Genomic DNA, 15,801 nt, shown 5'->3' on the forward strand with positions numbered 1-15,801 from the left:
GAGATTCTTCTAGAATCATTGTTCAAAATTTAGCTTTTTTGGATACATAAATCTTGTTATGATATCTTAATAATCCATCCTCTTCTAGCTTAAATTCTAAAGACTTGGAATCCTGCGAGTCCCTAATAAGAGCTAGGCTGATCTCTGCATAAAATTCATCATGCTCTAGATGTTGTAAAAATTTTCCTTTAATCTAAAATTTATAGTAGCCATTGCAGAAATGTGTCTCCTCCTACTTAAGGCATCTACCACTTTGTTTTCCTTGCCCTTAATATAACTTATGTCAAATTCATAATCTACTAAAAATTCTAGCCATCTTCTTTGTCTAGCATTTAGATTTGGTTGAGGGAAAGTATATTTTAGGCCATGATGGTCAGATCATAGATCAAAAGGTTTTCCAATCAAGTAATGTCTCCACATTTGAAGAGCATGAACAATAGCTACTCATTCCAAATCATGAGGGGCATAATTCTACTCATAATTCTTTAATTTCCTAGATTCATATGAAATTACATACTTATATTGCATTAGCACACCTCCTACTCCTTCTCTTGATGCATCAATTATAACAACAAATTTCTTTTGTGGGTCAGGTACTCTTAGTATGGTTGTTGTGGTTAACTTTTCATTCAAGTATTCAAAATTTGTGTTGGTCTAATTTTCAAACCTAAAATTTTTTAAAAATCATGGTGATAAATCATTTGAATTCTTAGGTTGCCCTAAGTCTTGCCCTGTCTCATATGTTATCAGAGTCTGTTGATTTCTCCAAGTTGATATCCTAAAAACACCCATGATATTGTCCTAGGTCTGAAATTGATGGCATCCCTTTTGAATTTCTCAGGAGTTGTAAAGTGTTTTAAGTTGGTCCTTTACGTTCTTACTGTGTGAGGATTCACGTAACAATGAAATGCCTTTTGTTTTTGTTTTCCGTGGCCACGCTTTTTGATACAGCGAAGAGGCATAAAGGATTATTGTGCCTGGAAAAGCTCTCGTTACGAGCTTACGAGTAAATACCTTGAGCGAAGGAGCGGGGAAGCCTACAATGTGACCTATGCGTATGCACCTCAATGGGTAGCGTAAAGGCGTAAAGCATGATCTGAAGGGCACGCGAGGGTATCACGGTGTTACGAGTAAAGGTTTTTCCGTAAGCACGGAAGCAAGGTTTCATGGTGTTTACGTGTCTACGATTCTTAGGTTTGCGGACAATCATAAAGCTTTCTTCTTAGCGGTGAGGGAATCATGTGGGACCTGTTGAAGTGTCAGAAGGGCCCAGTTGCAGCAAATCAGATGGAGACACGGTATTTATGTCAAATGGGCCCATCCCTCGTGGCATATGACTTAAGCTTTTGATATTACGCCCTTACGCTTGTAGATTGAGCGTATGAACGAAGAGCTATTTTTTCTTTCCTCCATGGTTACAGATCCAGCCTTAGCGTGTAAGCGTAAAGAGGCGAGAAGGAAAATCAGTAAAAGGGGTTTACACTCATACGACAAAAGGAAGACGTGAGACCGCAATAGCAGTTGAGAGGGCTCTCCGGTGATACGAATAAAGCTGAGTCGTAAGAGTGGGAGATAAGTTTGAAGCCTTACGCTGCTCCGAGAAATGAAGTAAGCGAAACAACGTAGAAGGAATTTCCAAGGTCTCCGTAGATACGTGCACGTAGGAGCGTAAAGGCAACCAGAACGGCTTAATGAGGGTTTTACGCTCGCACGAGGAATATTAAATCATAGAGGCGGAGATACATAGTAACAAGGTTTGAGATCCTATGGGGTAAAAGGTTTCGTAGGAATGTAAAAGGATTTGTAAAGTATTGTAAGAGCATCATTACGTTCCTACGATTAGGGCATTTTGAAGCTTTCTCCGAGTGAGCACAGAGATCCATCAAGAGCTTTTATGGCATCACGAAGATTGAAGATGTAACTCAGCGTAAGAACGGAAGGTAGTCATATAAGAAAGAACTTTTGATGTATCACGACAGATAAGCAAAAAGGACAAAACTACTGTAACCAAGCAAAGTAAGGTTTTGAAAAGTACAATCATAATCAAATTTTGTGGCCGATATACCTTGATGACGACCTTGCGATCATAAGTTTTAAAGCTCATGCATGCTAAATTTATTAAAAAGGTTGGCAGATATATAATTAAAACATCAAGGATTTATCTGAATTACTAGCCTCAAGAAGCTTGTTCCTATGTTGTTCTGAAGTTTTAAAAGATAAAGAGCTCTGTGTATCCTGTGTATCCTGTGAAGTTGCAGAAGAATTCAAAGTAAAAAATGGCCGACCAAGAAGTTGAAGAAGTTCACGCAGAAGAATTTGAAGTCGAAGACGAGGGTGATGATGTGGTAGAAGTCACACCAGAAGGAAAAAGGAAGAAAACTGCTGTCAAAACAGAAAAGAAGACAAGGATCAGAAAATCGAACAAGCATGCAGAAGACTGGTTAAAACTTCTTCTAGGGTCGTCAAATGCAATTTCTGCGAACGATCATATATTCAGAGACCCTTATGCTTTTGTTTGAGATGCTAAATTCCCTAGAATTACTGGCTATGATCTTTTCATGTACTTTTATCAGAACAGAATAGAGAATGTGCCAGTATGTAACCCTTGGAATAGAAATATGGCAAAACTAATTTTTCTAGAAGTGTTCGTTGATGTTGACCTATTGAAGGCCCTAATAAAGTCATACAATCCAGTAACCAGGACTTTTCACAGGCATAATGGGAGTGTATTATGTACATTGGACAGAACTTCTTTTATTGAAGCTTTTGGATTGATGGGACAAATGGATGTACCTATTGACATAGCAGACTTACAAGAAAAGTTCGCTAGGAATAAAACCTATTTTGTAAACAATGTCATGCTGCCGCACATTCCTTACAGAATTAAGAAGGCAGGGTTAATTCCAAGAAAGGTGGGAGATTTTTTACCTCTGAGTAGGTTCAAGAATTATTTCAAAAACACAGTTTATGGGTTGTACAAAGTATTGGGAAGTGATGGCGCAGAGGATTGTGTATACGGTTCTCTTTTTCTAATGGCATGCGACATACAGGATCCTTTTCATCATAAGGAGTATGATTATGTGGCCTTTATCATTGACAGTATGCACATGCAGATCTGTGACGCTAAGAAAGGAGAACTGAAAGACTTCAAGTTCCACCATTACTCATTATTGACGCACCTTATCCTGTATAACAACATTGGGTACATCAGTGGAGACTTCATTGATCAAACTTCTGATGAATTTGGTGAGTTACCTGTGCAACTCTGGACTCGTATCTGGCACAAAGATTTCTTCTATTCAAATGCTCTAGTTTTTTTCAATTTGTTCAGTTCTGTTATTATGAGGCAGCTAGATCATACTTTCTTTAGGGCACCCAATGTTTTGAAGACTCTGCTTAGGCCCCTTTTCTTAGATAAAAAAACAAAATTAGATCATAACTGGGGAAGCATATTTTTGTTTAAAGAATGTACTTTAATCAGAGTTTTTGCATGCCCACAACCTCCTCATCTATTGCCTAAATATCTACCCCCTAGATTAGCCATTATTGAATTCTTTTGGCAATTCTTGTTGATGAATAAAGAAATGATCCATCCCTCGCTGCATAAGCCTACTTTTGTGTGTAGAACCTTTAAGGTAGGAGATTTTGAAATAGGCAAGAATGCTTTTGAGGAATTGAGTGACTATTTAGGTCAGTATAAATTTGCTACTGGGCCCTATAGGGTATATGATCCTGACGGTTACATTGCAAACAAGGTTAAGACCATTAGGGGTTTTGTTCTGCCTCCAAGTAAGCCTATCCCTATAGAGGACCTAATTGCCAACATAGTAGCAACAGGGGAGGCAGATGAGTTACTAAGGAAATATGAAGAAATAAGGAAAGTAGAAAATGCTCTGAAGAGGACCAACCCTGATTTGAAGCGTTTTTATACAGAAATCCCATATCCTAATAATTTGAGGAAAATGATTGAAGATTTTGATCATATTATGTTACAAATGCCTCATGAGCCAGAGGGAGAAGAAGCCATTGTAAATAGAGAATCCCCTGAACCAGATACACAATTAGAAATTGATTTGGAAGAAGAGCAGCCATCAACTTCAGCCTGGATACCACAAGGAAATAAAAGACAAAAGATAATGCGCATCCCTAAAAAGGTGGTAAGCAGAGCTATATAGGTCATGTCTAGAAGTAGTGAGTATTTTGCTGATATTAGGCAAAATTATTTTCATCAAAGGGCTATTGAAGCAGGAAAAGCTTCTACTGACATGCAAATTGCAGCGTCAAGGTTGGATGACAGGCTCATTCAATCTTAGAAATTCATGGAAGATGATGATTTTATTAAATCATCAAAATTTAAAAGTTTTCTCTATAAAATCAAACAAAATGAACTCACATTGAGTCTCATGCCAGGAGAAGATCCAGAAAAAAAATAAAGAGTTAGTTGAAAAACTATTGGCTTATGACCCTGAAAGTGAAACAATGACTGCCGCAGAAGCTAGGGAATTAGTACATAGGAGTGGTATGATTCTAATACCACATTGGGATATTGAGAAAGCTTTTGTGTTGGACCAAATGAGAAGACAAGATAAGGCCATCAGTTATGAAGCCACTAGCAGTGAAGGTTTTAAAAGAGGGTCAGGTTTTAATGTGGACACTAAAACCCTAGCAGTATGGAGCATGGCCCCTGACACCAAGAAGCCTAAGATGATGGATATAGAAGAAATTGCTCAGGGCAATATGATTGTGTGGACATTGGAGAGCACTACTGGGAAGGAAATCTCCAGTTTGGTAAAACATTTTGCTCTAATGAATGAGGAAAAGGTTGATGAAATTGAGGATAAGTTAGCTACAATGTTTAATGAATGCCTTGATATCAGGAGAACATATGAAGAAGAGCTCAAAATGAGCCATGTACAAAAACAAAGAATAGAGGAGTTGGAGGAAAAAATTAAAATTCTGGAAACAAAAATAAAATCCCTCAAAGAACAGCTCAAGATAGCAACAGAGGCAGAGCATGCACCAAGACAAGAGGAAGAAAGAAGGCACAAAGTAGAAGCAGAGGCCCAAACAGAAGAAATGCTCATGGAAACAACAGTGTCAGTGCCTGTGATTAGTGTGGAAACAGAAGTTTCCCAGGTTGACAATAATACCAAGAAAACTGTTTTGATGAATGTATTAAATCATAGAATCAGCATTCTGAAAAGAATATCTCAGGATACTTATAATACATTCGTCAGTCTACAATCTGCAGAACAGGTATGCATGGGTACAGTTAGGTGGCTTGAGCCTATTTTTCAACAGTGGGGACCCTATATGCAATTTTTTGACAGGTTGATACCCTTGTTAGCCAAGAAGCCAGATCTCCCAGATAAAGTTATTACTATGAAGGAAGGTATGGACAAAGTGAAAGAATTATTGCAAATCTTCACAGGGAAGTTGGCAGTAATCCAAAGTAAATTAAAAATGCTAACAAATGGTTTCTATTCTTTGATTCCTTTTGTTATCGATTCTAATGATAAGTTAAAAGATTTTGATGAGTGGTCTAATTATTTTGATCACATTATAGACTTGCCACAAATGGTGTCCGTCCTCCAAGATGGTATTGATGGATGTCTTTTCAATGAACTAATTGATACCCTTTTCAAAATTGAAACTGAAGTGAATAGGTTTATCATAGAAGGAAGGGTGATTACTGATGCCAGGTGGCAGAAAATAGTGGATGAATTAACAACAGTTAAAGAATTTGATTGGCCCATTAAAAGAGAAATATTTGTCTGGGAAGCAATCGCAGAAATCAAAGCGCTACCAACTGGGAGCAGTTAGAGAAAAGGACAAAATTGAAGATTTTATGCTCCAGCTGTCATTTGCCTTCCGTTTTATTTGTTTTGGTTTTGTTTGTTCGGCTCTCTTTTGAAAAGGGGTAATTTACCAAATTTTGTAAAAGGACACATGTCACTCTCTTTAGCCCTAAGCTTGTTGCATCTCACACTATTTAAGTGAGATCCCAAGGCTAAAGAAGGGTCCGAATTCTTTTCTTCTAAGTATTGTGCTTAGTCTAGTTTTTGGTCCAAATTTTGAAGGCAAGTTTGTAATGTGTTTCTCTGTCAAATTTTCTGAAAATACATGAAGATAGAATGAACTGTGTTTATTTCTGAAGGCTATTCTGAGTTTATTGTAAAAGATGTACCATTTTCAAAGGAAATGAATACAAACTATGAACTGTCCCCATATCAGTTCTTTCTGAATTTTGTCTCCTGTTCAATACTTAGCTATCTTGGTGTTGTATGAGTAAAAGCCTGTGCAATTGAATGCAATCTAGTTAGGTTGTATATCCATCTATCCTTGCTGTTAATTCAATGGATTAAGTAAAAGCTTTGATGAATGTGATAAGATTCCTTAAGTATTGAAAAGGATTTTGAATGATAAATTTTGATAAGAATTGCTGATACAATTTGTTGTAAGGCAACAAATTAGATCTTAGATTTTGCTATAGACTCTAAAACCCCAATGGATTAGGCACTGATCAAGTTATTTCAGCTGAAAGAGAAGTATCTTACAAATGGTTTTTCAAATACATCATCAAATCAAATTTTACTTTTATTTCTTGTAGATATTCAAAGTTGGCCAGCACTTGTCTGCATGAAATCCTTTTAGCTTCAGTTAGCCATTGTTGTTGAAAACTTCTGCAGCTCTATAGAAGATTTCTTGGCCATATCTGTTTATGGGATGTGTTTTGGCAAGTTAGTAAGAATTATGTATATATTTGAGGATTTTGAAATGAGAATCAAAATGAAACTAAGAATAATCCTCATACAGTAATTTCATATTTGAACCATCCCTGGGTATACCCACCCTGGTTGTGCAGAGCCAAAAGAGTAGAAAACCATTTGTGGTTTTGTTGAAGTTGGGTCCAAATACCTTACATATGCAATTGTTGATAAGAATAGGCTAGTCTTTAGATTGTGTATGTACTGTCATTCTGGTATTAAGCTTTTTGTCGCTTAGTAGTTTAAGTACCATTTAAAACACCAGAAAAGTTGATTGAAATTTTTCTAACCATACAAATTTCCTTCCCTTTCTCTGAAGTGATGTAATCGGGTAAGCTATCTTGGAGAAATTCTTGACAAACTTCCTATAGAACTTTGCCAATCCCGTGAAACTTCTAACTTCTTTCACATTTTTAGGTATAGGCCATTCCTTAATTGCTTTGTTTTTGATAGATCTACAACTGTTCCATGAGCTGATATAATGTGTCCTAAATACTGAATTTCCTTTTGATAGAAAGTTCATTTAGACAATTTTCCATATAATTTATGTTCTCTTAACCTTTGTAAAACTTTTTCTAGATGTTCTTGATGTTCTTCCTCATTCTTTGAATAGATTAGAATATCATCTATAAAGACCAACACAAACTTATCCAAACAATCTTGGAATATCTTATTCATTAAGTTCGTAAAAGTTGTTGGGGCATTGGTTAACATGAAAGGTAACACTATGAATTCATAATGTCCATACCTAGTTCTAAATGCAGTTTTGTGAATATCTTCATCCTTAATACAAAGCTGGTGATATCTTGACTTCAAATCAATTTTTGAAAATATTGTTGCACCTTTCATTTGTTCAAAAAGGTCATCAATTCTAGGAAGTCGATACTGGTTCTTGATGGTAACCTTATTGAGCATTATGTAATCTATACATAATCTCATGGTTTTGTCCTTCTTCCTAACAAGAAATACTAGGGCTCCCCATGGTGAAGCACTGGGCTAAATCAGTTTCTTGTTTAACATATCCTATAATTATATTTTCAACTCCATTAATTTTGTGGTAGTCATTCAATATGGTGCTTGAGAAATGGATTCTACTCCTATTATCAAATCTATGGTACAATCAAAGACTCTAGATGGTGGTAAATCAGGTAGTTCTTCAGGAAACACATCTTGATAATTCTTTAGATAGGTATATTTTTCTTTGAAAGATTTCTTTAACTTTTCTCTAATTTCTTCAAAAATGTAGTCATCTCCATAAGTGGTGTTTATAGGATCTCTCATTTCTTCAACTCTTACTACAAAAATCTCACAGCCTTTCCTTCCATATTTCTTAAGTTGCATGGCAGATATTTTTTTTGATTTATTTTCATATTTAATCCCTATAATGCTTGTATGTTTTCCTTGATCATCCAAACAATCTACAGTTTTGGCAAGACAATCCACCTTGACCTTATGCTCACTAAGCCAATTAATGCCTATAATAATGTCGTAAGACCCAAGAGGTGCTACATATAAATTCAATTCAGTGGAAAATTTTGGAAAATCAACCTGAGCCTCAAACAGACACTGCTCTACCTTAGCCCTTGACTGGTTTGCATATTCGACTGTCCATGGTTTTTTCATAAAACTAGACCTCTTTGGAAAGCTACTTAATAGTTTAGGTGATATAAAACATTTAGAAGCTCTAGTATCAATTAAAATAGAGACAGGTTTCCCATAGATCTTGCCCAAAGTTTCAATCAGATCTATTTGTTGTTTTGCTTGTCTATTGTCTAGGGTTGTGTGGATTCTTTGTTGATAAACATGTTGCTATTATGGAAGAGGTGGTTGGTGCAGCTGATTGGTATTAGGTTTAATGGGGCATTTACTAGCATAGTGATCTCCCCCACAATTGTCACATCCCAAAGGTGGCCCCTTTTTTTCATTACTCTTATTATTTTTACTTATACTGAAATTACTTTTGAAATCCTGGATTTCATTTCCTTTTGATTTTGGCTCACTATACTTGAAATCTTTAAACTATTTCTTCTGAGATCCAGTAACTACACCTTTCATATTCCAGTTTGTTTTCCTTTTATTATCCCAAATGGAGTCATCCCTCTTGATTTTTTATTCCTATCGAACAACCTTCTCTAAAGCTTCCTCCATAGTTCGAGGAGTGAGAACATCAATTACTCCTCCTATTGTATTATTTAGACCCATAATGAATTTCCTCACCTTCAGATTTCTATTTTGCTAATATGGTGGTACATACTTTAGTAGTATGGTAAATTTCTCCCAATACTTATGTATAATCATGTTTCCTTACTTGAGGTTTTGAAAATCCAATAATTTTTGGTCATAAAAGGTTTGGGGTAGCCAACAATTCCTAAAAATGGTTACAAATTTTTCCCAAGTAATCTCAGTGGTTTTAATGTTTTGCTTGACTTTGGTGTTTCCCCACCATGTAGCAACTTCTCCAATAAAGTGGTATATTCCCCAAACTACCTTTGAGGTTTCTCAAAAGTTCCTAATTTCAAAATACTATTCCATTTCAATTAACCAAGCTTATGCATTCTCTCCAAATTTAGAATCAACAAATTTGGGTGGTTTGATTTTCTTAATATCTGCTAACAAATCAGTCATTATTTATTGTTTCTTTTGTTTTTTAGTTTGAGTGGGTGAAGAGGTTTTCTTATTATATCTAGAGACTTCTGTCTCTGTTCTAATAGGAGGTGATGATTGTATTTCCTCACAGTTATGCCCCATCTGGGCTGCCATCTCATTCATTCTCTTTTCCATATTTTCAATCTGCAATTGTGTTTCTTGCAAAATCTGAAGTAACCAATCAGTGGCTGATTGTGTGTTTTCACAGAACATGTCATAATCTGCAACATTTTTGTGGCTGCTCATTTTGTTTGTTTATTGGTTTAACCTATGAATTTACAAAATTTGTGTCAATTTATTGTATATATTTTTATTTTATTTTTAATTTTTAATTTTTTTTAAAGTTTACCTACAACAATTAAAAGAGTTTTTACAAGTGCATGTAACACATGAATTAAACCAATTTATTTAACTAACTTTAAGACTTTTTTGTTGCATTCATGGTAGCCTTATTTACAAAAAAAACTCCTCTACTAAGAATGTTTACATTATGGAATCTAATCTTGCTTCTTAGCATTTAGTTATGATTCAGATTTGTACATATCTTGCATCATCTAGGATTTGTGAAAACGCAGAAGAGAGTTACCCTAATGATCACTCCAGTTTTGAATTAGTTTGTTACTATATGTTGCTTTACTAGCAGGAGTCCACTTGACTCTTTCTTTATTCATTTGTTGTAATGCTTGGTTCAAGGTTTCATTATCTTGGGGCATGGAGCAGCAAGTGTAGTCAAATTTTGGCATGTTTTTAATTAAGTAAGAAAAGATGGGATGTTGAGCCTTCTTGCGGGGGGTTTTATGTACTTGCATCCTATACATTTATTCTAAAAACTTTTTAGGTTTACATGGAAGGTAGTGTGCCCTAGGTTCAGAGTTGAACCCAGCACTCTAATACCATATGTAACAAATGTTTTTTCATAACAAAAACAAAGACAATTTATAAAGATATTCATTGAGTAGATAACTGAATTCCTTTTCATTTGACATTAGCTATTTTAACTATCAACAATTAACTGAAATAATCATGTTCAACTAAGATAACCATATTAATGATCAATTGAAATAACTAGATTAACGTTTAACTAAAAATAACTAGATTAAAGATTAACTGAAAATAACTATATCTATGATCAACTGAAAATAACTAGATTAACGATTAACTAAAAGTAATATTATCTATAATCAACTAAAAATAACTAAATTAACAATTAAATATCTTTTCTACATACAAGTAAGTACATGCTTATCATGGAAAGAAGAAAAAAAACATACAAATATCATCTGGTGGGTCTTTAGTTGGTTGTGCAAGCCTCGACTTTTGGTAAGAGGAGAAGCATTGACTTAGGCTAACCTCCCAACCTCAAACCATACTTATCCCCGCATAATCTATTGAATTAGAAAGGCCCTCCCTACCTCAGGATTGAGTCTAGGATATTCTTACTCTAGCCACATAAGCTTCCCGGTGTTTAGAATGCCCGCATAGTTATGGATGAACATGTTTGCATAGCTAGCACCACTAACATCAAGTGATCAAAAGATGGCAACCATGCCTTTAAACTACCTTGGCAAAGGTTTTCTGATGGGTTCAATGACCTGATCACCACCACTCAACTTGACAATAAGAAACATAATTAGGGATGAGCATGAGCTATTAAGTAAGATTTATTTAATTAATGTATCAAGTTTGATTTTACTTTCTTTATCCTTGGAGATTTCATCTCACCTCTTCACCTTTTCCATGACTAAAAATTTGGTGAGTCCTAGGTGTTTGAAATTTTAGAGCATCCAACTCTTCATGATTCATGAAGATTACATACTTCCAGCATTTCACAATCTATGATTACGTAATTATATTCTTAAAAAAATAATTGTAGAAATAACTATCATCTAATTCCAAGGTCTATTGGCAAGGATAACTTATGATTCCATGTTATAGATACTTCACTATGCTTATAGGTAAGCAACTCCCTAGAGTTATTTAGTTATAAATGAAGAAAATCTACAGCTACAACTATGGAAATCGATTTGTAAAAACATTGGAATAACTTTAATTTGGAAATTATTATCACATGACCTAATATAAATTTGGAACTATTTGAAGTCTTGCAAATCAATTTGTAAATTAGCTCTTCTTTGGTTGCTTGTAGATGTAACCACAATGTGGAAATAGTTGCTTAATCTTTAGTAAGGAGAGAGCATAAACGACGGACTATATATTAGGATGGCACTGAAATGGAAGAGGTTTTCAATGGACTTGTACATATTCAATAGAGTATCGATGGTGAAGGATGCGCATTAAGCAAGGAAGAATGCGATATTAAAAAGAAATCAGAAATGGGAGTTATTGTGTCTTTTTCTCACCTGGCTCAAGATATAAAAAGGTCTTAAAAAGACTCTTTGGCTTCCGTAACTTAAGGAATATTTGTCAATTAAAAATGTCGAGAGTTCAATCAGTTTCAAACAAAAAAGAAAAAGAAAAAAGGATGGAAGGAGTTTGAAGGTTATAATTCAAAAATTGTTATGATTTGTATTTATATATGTACATGTAAATATATTGGTGAGGTGGCATCATTTTATTAAAAGAAAATAATATGATGGCGTCACTTCATTTTTATATCTATGTGTACGTACATAAATATATATTATAATAATAAGGTGAAAGATCATTTGAGGTACGTATTGTATTTTAATTAAATTATTTTATGTTTCTTGAATTATTTATTTAATAGCTCATGTGGTCCTATAGATGCATCCTGAGTTCAAGTTGTTAGGTCCTTAACAAAGAAGTTTAAGGTCATTCTTGTCAATCCTATTGACTGGACTAAGCAAGTATCCCATTTTGTTGATCTCATTTAGCAATGCTTCCCCCCTTCATCTTCTCTTTCAATCACTCGTGAAACACTTCCACCATAATAACAGTTCCTTAATAATTTTCATATAAACATTTAAAAGACTTTTAAATTATTAACCATAATTCCAAAATCAAGCAACTGCTAAACATCATATAAAAAATAATGGTTAACGACCATCTTCATCAATACTTAATACAATGGATATAAATAACTACCCACTTTACATGATCATGAAAGAAAAATCTGTTAAATCCAAAAGCTATGAGTAATTTTAAAACTAGGACAAAATTTGGGATGTAACAGAGTCCTCCCATACCTCGACTTGTCAGAATTGAAGAGACAAAGTTGTCAATGGCCATGACCTAGTCTCAAATAAAACCCATATCTTATGTAGAGGACGCCATAGCCATGGGGGACACTCTCATAGGAATGCAAAAGAAAACAATCCCTAAATTACGTCTTCAAATTAGGGTTCTTTGAGCTAAAAGGTGCAAAAAATTGGTGTCTTGCCTTCTTGTAGGCCCAATTCTAGAACCAAACTGTCGCCTGGCTAATCAACCAGGTAAACTCATCGAAGAACAATTTGGCCTTCGTGCTGATTGTGATAGAAAGCAACAATCTGTTGCACCATTTTAGTAGTTCTAGAGAATGTTGAGGGAAGGGGTCATGAGCAAGACAATAATGCTCTCATTAGAAATACTGCACCATTAATTACACTTAGTCCTTACATCAACAAAGTTAATGTAAATATGATGCAACCATCCAATGTTAATATTATAATGCCATCAATTCTTTCTAGAACAATTATCTCACTGCAAACACATCAAACTAAATTTGTTGTGGCTATGTACAGTGGTAGTCATATGTCAAATTTATTGAAACTTATTTGTGGAGTATACACAGATATAATACATCCATGCATCAAAAATTTAAATTAAAAAATACTTTTTCAAACTTTTATCACATTATTTAATATATATATCATTAAAAAAATATGTTTTACTTAAAATGTTTTCAAATATTATTACACTAATTCAAAAAAGTTATCATTTTACTTATAATATTTTAACTATTTTTTTTAGATTCATGTTCTATATGAATGTCATTGTTCATTATAATAAATGTCTTTTTAACATTTTTAATAAAAAATAAAATTAATAATATTTTTTAAAAATTACATTACATTATTTCTACTTACTATTTCTATTTTATTTTCATTATATGAGAAAACTATAAAAACGAATCTTTTAGACTTTTTTTCAAATTTAAAGAGTAACATGTTTAAAAAATTGAATATTGAAAGCAACTATCATTTTTTTTAAATGAAATTTATTAGATAAATTATTTAATTACTTTAAATATTAAAATAGAAATATCAATCTTTATTTTTTACTTTTATAAATTTTGTTACTTTATCAATTCATTTAATGAGACCTTCTAATTTTTAAAATTATTACAACTTTAAATTTTATAATACATTGTATAATATAATAAAATAAAGTTTATAATTTGTTTTGTTTTTGTTTTTGAATACATTCTTATAACTACAACCCTAAAGATGGTACAAAAGGCACAAACTCTGGCTCTCAAAGAGCTCTTGTTGGTATGCAAAATTTCTTATTGGTTCCTTTATTGTCTAAATATAGATTTTATGATTTTTCATTAGTTTGAGTAAGTCCTACATTTAATTTTCCTCAAAAAATAATAATTTGTAATATTATAACAATAAAAAAAAGATATTGTTGATATAAAAAAGTCAAAAAAAAATTGAAAGTTTCATTTATTCAATTCTTTCCCTAGAATTTCTAAATGTTCAAGAACATGTTGGACTCGGGAGGCCAAATCGCCTAGAAAACCCTCTGAGAAACTGTTAGTTGTTTGGCGTTGCAACTATTCAATGCTTTTTTAAAGCATTCACACTTTGCTTCTGTACTTTTATGAGATGAAAACCTTAGGGTTTTCTTTGATGTGTCCATTGGCGATACACCGAGAGGGCAAGTTGTGATGGAGTTATCCATGGGCGTGACACTGAAGATTACAAAGAGCTTCAAAGTATGGAATCTGATGCTATTATGGAGGTGGGACATCCTCCCTCTTGTTCGAAAAAGGAATTGTTTGCCACTAATATTATGTCAAATATAATTAGTAAGGACTACAAAGTCCATGTTACATATTTCACTAACACATCATATCCATATTGTTGAATTGATAGAAATCACTCTACATGAAGCAACAAAAAGTAGGTTTGTAGATCACTTGTAGAAACATTAATTAGGATCTTACCTAAATTCTCACACTAAATGATAGAATTAAAGACTACCCAGTTTTAAAAATGCCACCGAGTAGAAAAATTAGTACTCATTAGCCTCAAATTAGAGTCATGAGAAGCCCCACTATGAAATGTTCAATGCTAAAATAAATAAAAAATGTAAGAGTACCCATTGAACAATCTTTTAAGATTAATATTTCATTTATGTTAGTTAATTGTATTTGAGCTTTTTATAGCATAAACATTAGTTAGGACTCTCGCACAATTATGATAGGAGGATCCTCAAAGAGGACAGTCCAACCATGAAATAAAAGTCACACAACATAAATCAGAGTTCCTAGACTTAGACTCAACAAGGTAAAATCAACTCGTAACTTGACTATAACTTGGTAATGTCTCAACAAAATGATAATACCCTTAAAATTATATACTTTTATAATTATATGTACACACACACACACATGAAATTATGTATCATATTTTAGACTCATACTGAGTCATAAAAAATCAACAAGGTTTGCTCAACTCGGTGACTCTGACTACTCGCACAACTAATAGAAAGTCATGAAACTCTAACCAAAAAAAGGGAAACAAGGAACGAAGAGAATGCAAGAACATATGCTTGCTTTATTATAGATTCATTAAATTGGAAACAATTGGCTAGCAACATGCAAACTTACACTATAGGCATATAGGTTTGGTTCAAGATTGAAATCAAAATTTTCCTTTAGCATGAAGCTCAAGGAGCTTATCTATCTATCCACTTGTAAGAACTCTCTACCTAAATATCTAACAATGAGCCACATGGCCTCACAAGTCACTTTATTGTGTATGATCAATATTAGAAATAATGGAGATGAAATAAAATGGAAAAATAAAATAACATCCAAGAGAGTTTTGCTATGAAAATAGTTACCATAAACTCCAAGCTTTAGAAGAGCTTTCCAAGACCAACATGAGAGAGGAGATGAGAGATTTTTGAAAGGGGAAAGCAAAGAAAACCCCTTGTGATTATATGAATGATGAAAATGCCTAAAAATTAAGAGAGTGAGAGAGTGGAAGAGAGAAAATGGAGCCATATGCTCATTACAAGAACTAAATAGTGAGTGTGTGGTATAAAAGAATGAGAGAGGAGCATCTCTTATATAAAGATGAGAGGAAGAGTTATTTAGTAACTCCTAAGTGAATGAATGCCACATTCATAAGTGTGTGTATAAAAAGTGTCATAATCCTCTTAAGGAGTAATGACCTTATTTCCTTAATAAATG

The sequence above is a fragment of the Cupressus sempervirens genome, chromosome 9 (assembly GCF_028749045.1).
Source record: "Cupressus sempervirens isolate cs-2001-9-10 chromosome 9, ASM2874904v1, whole genome shotgun sequence".
Taxonomy (NCBI): domain Eukaryota; kingdom Viridiplantae; phylum Streptophyta; class Pinopsida; order Cupressales; family Cupressaceae; genus Cupressus; species Cupressus sempervirens.